This window comes from Corvus hawaiiensis, chromosome 6 (assembly GCF_020740725.1).
Source record: "Corvus hawaiiensis isolate bCorHaw1 chromosome 6, bCorHaw1.pri.cur, whole genome shotgun sequence".
Taxonomy (NCBI): Eukaryota; Metazoa; Chordata; class Aves; order Passeriformes; family Corvidae; genus Corvus; species Corvus hawaiiensis.
Genome location: NC_063218.1, coordinates 13,977,501 through 13,984,465, shown reverse-complemented (window position 1 = coordinate 13,984,465; position 6,965 = coordinate 13,977,501). Strand labels below are relative to the sequence as shown.

Below are 6,965 nucleotides of genomic sequence, written 5' to 3'. Positions count from 1 at the left end.
GAATTAAACAACATCAATTTTTACCTCAGAGGTCAGTTCTCTTCACAGTTGTAAAAGACTGCTGTTCCAATGTAAGATTTTGCACCTTTCCCAAGCATCTAGGAGCCTTTGTCTGATGGACTGAACCTGATTTGAGATGAAAACTCTTACTTTATTTGAGGGAGTAAATGTTTCAGTGACTGCAGGAGCTGCTGATGTCAACAGCATCCAAAGTGCTCTCAGGCCTGGACTGGAGCATACAGATCAATATAAACATAGATTATGTTTGTAATGCCATAGAGAACATTTATTATTTCTTCTGCAAAATCCTTTTGGAAGCAAAGCAATGAAGCTTTTCTTGAAAGAGGAACCACTGATCATGGCTATGGTTTTGCCTGTATAGTGTTTTAAATAAGAAACTTGTCCCATGCTTTTGGGAGAATGTTGCTGAAGTATGTTAATTGTTTTGTGATAAAATCAACTATTTTGGCAATGAAAGCAAAGGCGTAGTCTTTTACATCTTCCTAATTGCTGGAAGGAGGGGAGGTGAGGGATTGTGTGGCCCTGGATTGCAGTCCAGGTTGCAGTCCAGGTTCTGCATCGGAGATGCAGAAGATATTTTTTTCTGCTCTTGCAGAGGCAGCTATCTATTAAAATTTTAAATTTTCCTTTTTCATGTTACTGTTGATGTATTTAAATAAAAAATTCATCTGCCCCAGGCCCATATTCTTCACTTTCTGTAGTGGCATTTTATCAAGTTATGTAAGAGACTGTACAGTCCCACTGAATTATAAGTGCCAAATACAGAACTCCAGTCCTACTGTTTTCTTCCCTGTTATCCTACTAGACATATTACAGCACATGGAGAGGTCTTAAACCTAGTGGGATTGTTAATTTCCCTACAGCAATGTTTGAATGTCCAGAACTACGTCCTCTGCCTGTGATGCTAAATAATAGCATAAGGAATTTGGGCAGGGAAACCTACTCTCAATTAGATTGGAAGGGGACATGTCACATGAAAGAAGTGGAAGGAGAGGCCCTTGAAGTATGTCACTGAGTTCCTTATAGTTGATCTGACAGAGTTGGAGTCTGTTGATCTAAAACTCACCCTTTTCTGTACTGTGGAGGATGACAGATGTTCAGAGGGACCTAACATGATTAGCGTTTTTGCTCTGGGAGGCAGAAGATGTTATGATTTACTTATATTGTTGATTCAGTGTGCTTTGTTCAGAAGTTTGTAGCAAATGCTGCAGTTGCTTTTCTGAACTAATGCCTGAATTTTATGTGCCTTTTCCCCACATCCCCCCCACAGTAGCAGTGGTTTATTTTGGCTGAGTCTGAAGGGTTTCACACCTCAGCTCCAAGGCTATGCCTCCAGATCATATTTCTACCATTGGGATTGCTTTTTTCTCTGTCATTCATCTGTACTTCAGACAGCCATCTAGGACAGGCCTTGTACTTTAAAAAGCTCTGACTTCTTGTTATTTTCTATAATGATGCACAAGGTAGAGAACTTTATGGGGGCAGTAGAAATATAAATATCTTACCAATACAGAGCAGTTAGGTCTTTTGGTTCCATAGTAATTGTCTGAGGAGCAACTTGAATTTCAAGTAGGTTTTGTATTTCATTGTGAATATTTCAAATACTTCTAGGAGACAGCCAGAATCCATAAAGGTCATGTACTATTGCTGATTCTGTGTCATTTGTCACAAAACAGCCAGCTGCTAAGATCCCCCTATGACCAACATTACCTGGCAACTCAGTTTTGGGAGAGCTATGTAAGAAGCAAAGGAGGATCAAGACAGAGATGACACTGATGCTGGCAGTGTCAAAAGGCCTGTTCGGAGACATCGCCGTTGTCTCTGTTCTCCACAGCACCAGTCTGCTGCTCATATAAAAGTAACCACTGCATGATAGGAAAACTCTTGTGCTACAGGTCTGCAGCCTGGATACCCCTACTCCATCAACTCCAACCATCTGGTAAGCTAAAACCTCTACTTTCCTTTGTTTTCCTCTGCTGGAAAGGTTTTAAGTCTGAAGTAGCAGAAAGAAAAAATTATCATCATACTCAACAACTTACAAACAAATGAAAACACTCAAGAAATGATGGCAAAATAAAAATAAATTTAAACAAATCCAGTAAGCCCTGCTTAAGGTAGAATGTACTGCCAAAAATGCTCTTGACACTGTAATTCCTGTATATGTTACAATAAGAAGATGCTCTTTACCTTGGAGGCAACATAAATTCAGTGTGTTAATACACAGGCTGCCAAGGCTAACACTGCTTTTATTTAAATATTGTCCTGAACACAACATTCAGCCACTGTACGTTAATGGCATGTAAATCATTGCTGTGCCATAGCTGCATCAACCTATTTCTTACATTTCTTTTCTAACACTATCAAACTTTTGTTTCATTTCTCCTCTTCTCTTGAATAAATGCTGTTTTCAGTGCACAGCTCCAAGCTACCTCTTTATTGCCAGTTCCAGACCTATGGTACCTGGAGTTAATCACCCTTCAGCTACATATTGTTAACTGTGATGTGCCTGCTACCTATAAAGAAAAAAAAAAGCCTCTTTTTATACTAGAAAATAAGATATATTCTACTGAATTGCTGGGGTGGGGGGAAGCCTTTGTTGAAAGAATGGGACTACAGCTATTTTTATTAGTATTATAAAGAAATCCGTGCTCCATTGAGAGCACATGCTGCAATGTTAAATTGCGGGGAATGTAACATTTCCTGTGCTATCAAGACATTATTTGCAGCTTGTTTAATGAACTCAATTTCATTTTTATCTGTACTTTGTATTTAGATAAAGAAACAAATAAAGGAACAAAAATAGGAGATTTCTCTGGCAACATTTTTTGGAAAGGGGAAAAATGATGTAGCATTCTCGACCACAGATATCTTGGTCATGTTGTCAGGATGGACAGTGCAGTCTGTCATTCATTGCCCATGGCAGTGAATTGGGACACGAGCTGTTGATATGACACTAAACAGAGAATTACATTTTTCTACACTGTATGGAAAACATAGATGTATTCTTGTTCTCTATGCCTCTGTACAGGAGAACAATGCTGATAGGAGCCCACTACTTTAAATCGTTGTTGGCTATTCATAGCATTAACAATAGAAGGCAGTTGTGAACTGGCAAAAAAAAAAAAAAAAATCATACTGGAAATGACAGGAAACCATTTGGCATGCGGGGAACAGAAAGCAGGCTGGTTTTATTCAAACGGTGGTTGAATTCCTAAGGAGCTGCCAAGTTTGCTTTGGGTCTTGGAGTGTTTGTGGGGTGTCCTATTCTTTTTCGCCCCAGTTTGGTTTCAGTTCTTTGGATACCAGAGCAATAAACTGAAAACTCCCAGTTATATTTAGAAAAGCAATGACTGCTTAGTATTATCCTTCAAACAGACACATACTCCTAAGAAAAGTCCTGCCTCTCCACTGGGAATGGACATCTAGAGATCTGTGTGGGGAGAGAGAGGTGGTTTGGTTTTTAGTTCCTTGTTTCAAGTAAACTCCATAAAAGAGTTAACATCTAAGGTTCTTCCAATGAGAGTATGCAACCTCCAGGTACGGAAAGAGGTGCTGCTCCCTGCAGTTCAGAAAATGAGTGAAGTTTTTCTGTGTATACAGTGGTAAAAATATATTTTCAAAGTAGTGTTATGCCTACTTAGAAATAATCATCTGGAAAATTTAAAACCCTGGTATATTCAGCTTCCACTCTCTGTCTTTGGACCACATAGGAAGATGCTCTATCTCTTTATTTAGGCCTTAATTTCTTCAGTCTCCTCACTTTATTTATTTATTTATTTATTTATGTTTCCTTTAGCTTTTTGACTATTTTTCCTCTCACCACCAGTTGCCCAGTGGAGAAACCTTGTGGGGAGCTCAGGCATGTTGGAGCAAGCATTGTATTAATGTGTTGCTGGCTGCAGCAAGGCTCAGCATGACTGAGTGTTTATCCGTGTTTCTGTTGCTGTAATTCCACAAGTCCTGTAATATTCCATAACCTTAGGAGGTGAGGAAGAAAACTGCAAAGATTACAGCAAAGAAAAATCCCCTTTCTGATTTGATAGATAGGGGAAGAACCAGATCTTGTGACTGTTTGTCTAGACCTCTCTAGAGACATGTCTTAGGTGATGTGGGACACTCCATTTGGCATTCAGTAGACTGGAGCTGTTGGAAGTAGCTTCCAGTTTGATATCCATGACTATGGGCAGCTAACCACAAAGTGGCCACGTTCCATGGAGATTTACCACAGTCAGAGAAATGTGGTTTAACATGCTGTTAGTGGCCATCTCTCCCTCCACACTTAGTAATTTTTGTGTTGCACATAGATTTAACTTAAAGACATAGCACTGCCTGTGTCAAAATTAGGGTGAAACACTACAAGGGACTTAATTTTGTTATTGGAGGGATTTTTCACTTGGGAATCCTGAGGAAGAACCTGTGGCCTCACAGGGGCTATGTGTGGTGAGGCTTCCCTTCCATCAGTAAGTCTTTTTTCTCCCTCACCTGAATTATTGAGACAGTGTCAGAAATTGTCTGGTGATTTTATCACTGTGCCCTGGTGCAATCACCCTTGTTCAAATCTGGGAACTAAGTTTGGGTCTAGATACTTTAGTCCCGTAGCAACAGAGGAACTGCTTTGCTGACTTTTGTGCAGTAGAAAACTTGTGGAGAAGGCTGAGATGGGTGGCTGGGGATGCATTTTCTTGGAGAGAGTGAGTCAAAGCCAGCTGGAGCATTTCTTAGTGTCGTTAAGTGTGCTGAGTGACCCTATGCTTATGGGATATGGGGGAGATCCCTGTGTTGCTCTGCCTGCACAGACAGTGCATGTCTTCCCAGCAGTGATTTACTGAAAACTGAGAGACAGACAGCTAGGAAAGCTGATGTTATTTTGCAATTGTTAAAAATCTGGCAAAAGAAAGAGGAACGTCTAGTGATATCTCTGCATAAGCAGGTAACGTGACCTTAAACAAAGCAAAGCTACTGTCTATTAAAGCTGTCCTGCAAAGTCTGCCCTTGCAATACGGCTGTGTTGCTCAGGTTCTGGTCTGTAAGTCTGGAAAGTTCCCAGAAAACATTGTGTCCTCAGAGAATGAAACACGTACATTTTCCTTTCCTGCACTTCTAACAAGAAACTGGCTTTTTGGTCTTTGAGGGTGCAGGAGTTCTACTGTTCATTTGCAAGGGAGAAGCAGAGGTTACTATCACATTTGAAGTTTTTATCCGCCCTTTCCTGAGTCACTGCTGGGTAGCAAACCTGACCATAATGTGCTCAATCTGTTGCATCTGTACTCCTGATGGCATTGAGAAGCTTTTGGGTGTTGATCCATTGTACTGTCATACCAAGGATTAAACAAATTGTGAGATTTGGAGTTGGGGAGGAGTGTCCTCCTTGAGGATGAGATTGGCAGTTCTGTTGCACATTTCTTTTTCTTACTGTGACATGGTCCTTCATGTATCCATCCTGTAAAAGTTCTATGGTGAAATCAGTCAAAGTAGGGATTTCTCTGGAATGGACCAGTGAGATTCGTATTTTCAGTGTTCATTAGTATTGTCACAGTCCTGATGCAAATTCAGACAGTTTTTGTATTTCTGAAACTGCAGTGGGAGTACTTTGAAAAACTTGAAAGTTGTGGCAAGACATGGAAGCTCTTTACTGTGCTGCTGTTCCCCTATCTAGAGGTTCTTGAGTCTCATGACAGTGTTAGGAACAGAAGGAACAGGCTAGAGAGAATATACATGTAGTCCCATATACACAGGTGGTAGAAATGTCTTAAATACTTTGAGTGTGAGTATAATTTCAGTTCTGGGGAAATGCTGAAAGAGGTTTCAATACAGAGATACAGATTATTTTCCTTGATTGGAGAAAAAACCAAATTCTGAACAGTACTGCAGTTCTTTGAGTCAAATGTATGAAATGTGGAAAAGGATTCTGAGAAACCTCTCCCAGAAGTTACTTCTAGATATCAGTCTGTGACTCATTGTCCAGGTAGTATGGGATTCAAGACACTTAGAGTAGTTCTACAACTCCTTGTATGCAGTATACATGTTAAATGACTGGAGGTGATATCCTCCCTCAAGTTTGAATCAAGTCCAAATACTCCCCTGCTGGTGGGAGCAGCAGTTGGATGGGCAAATTAGGAAGTCACTGCATCTGAATTTAGGAAGATTAGTTTATTGCTTCTCTTCTTACTTTAACAGTAAGTAGACATGGACAGAAATGATGAAAAATATTTTGCAAAAGAAGATATCAAAACATATTTTTCTGATCCTCTGGGGGAAAGGGAAGGAAGTAAAATAACATTTTCAGTGGAATTCTTTTCCAGACCAGTCTATTTATTAGAAATGTTTCATTTTCAATGGGTTTGTGAATACTCCTGTAAACATAATTGCAGCTGGTTGTGTCAATTCGTTGTGTTACTTGTGGGGAGAAAAGGAGTGTGGGAGTAAAGTAAACGAAGATTAAATTGCATCTTTTATTCAAATATGTTTGGAAATGGGGACACAGGTAACAATGGCCATATTCCGTTACTAGTTTCATAAATTTGGGAATAATCCAAATTAACTAGAAATTTTGTCTGCTTCCTTGACTTCTTCACAACTGCATTATTGGAATTAAGTAGAATTTACCAGTTCTTGTCAGTCCTTGGAACAGCTCTTATAATGAAGGCGATATAGCTGGAGATAACAGTGAAAAGTTATAATACTTTGAAATGTGTTCAGCGGGCCTTTGTTCTTTTCTTTGGTGGGAACTGGAGGAAGCAAATGCATGTTTGGATTTTTAATTTTTTTTAGTGCAGTCCAATTGGGCCATGGTATTAAGACACTGCATCTTTAAATTTTCATATGAAAGTATGTGCTTTGGTATGACAGAATATCAAAGTGAAAATTAATGTCCGCCACTTGTATATTGCCTAGACGTTACTTTAGAGAGAAAACAACAGGAGCGAGACGAAGCCATACATATG

The 6,965-nt window shown here is 39.6% G+C and overlaps 1 long non-coding RNA gene across 1 annotated transcript in view; it reads left to right on the top strand.

Annotated features, from left to right (window-relative positions):
* The first annotated feature begins 1,701 nt into the window (after positions 1–1,701).
* Positions 1,702–6,965, top strand: part of LOC125328160 — a 54,194-nt gene continuing 48,930 nt past the window's right edge. Inside the window, exon 1 of the long non-coding RNA XR_007204565.1 lies at positions 1,702–1,960. This is a non-coding gene — a long non-coding RNA (uncharacterized LOC125328160). The remainder of the gene's footprint in view (positions 1,961–6,965) is intronic.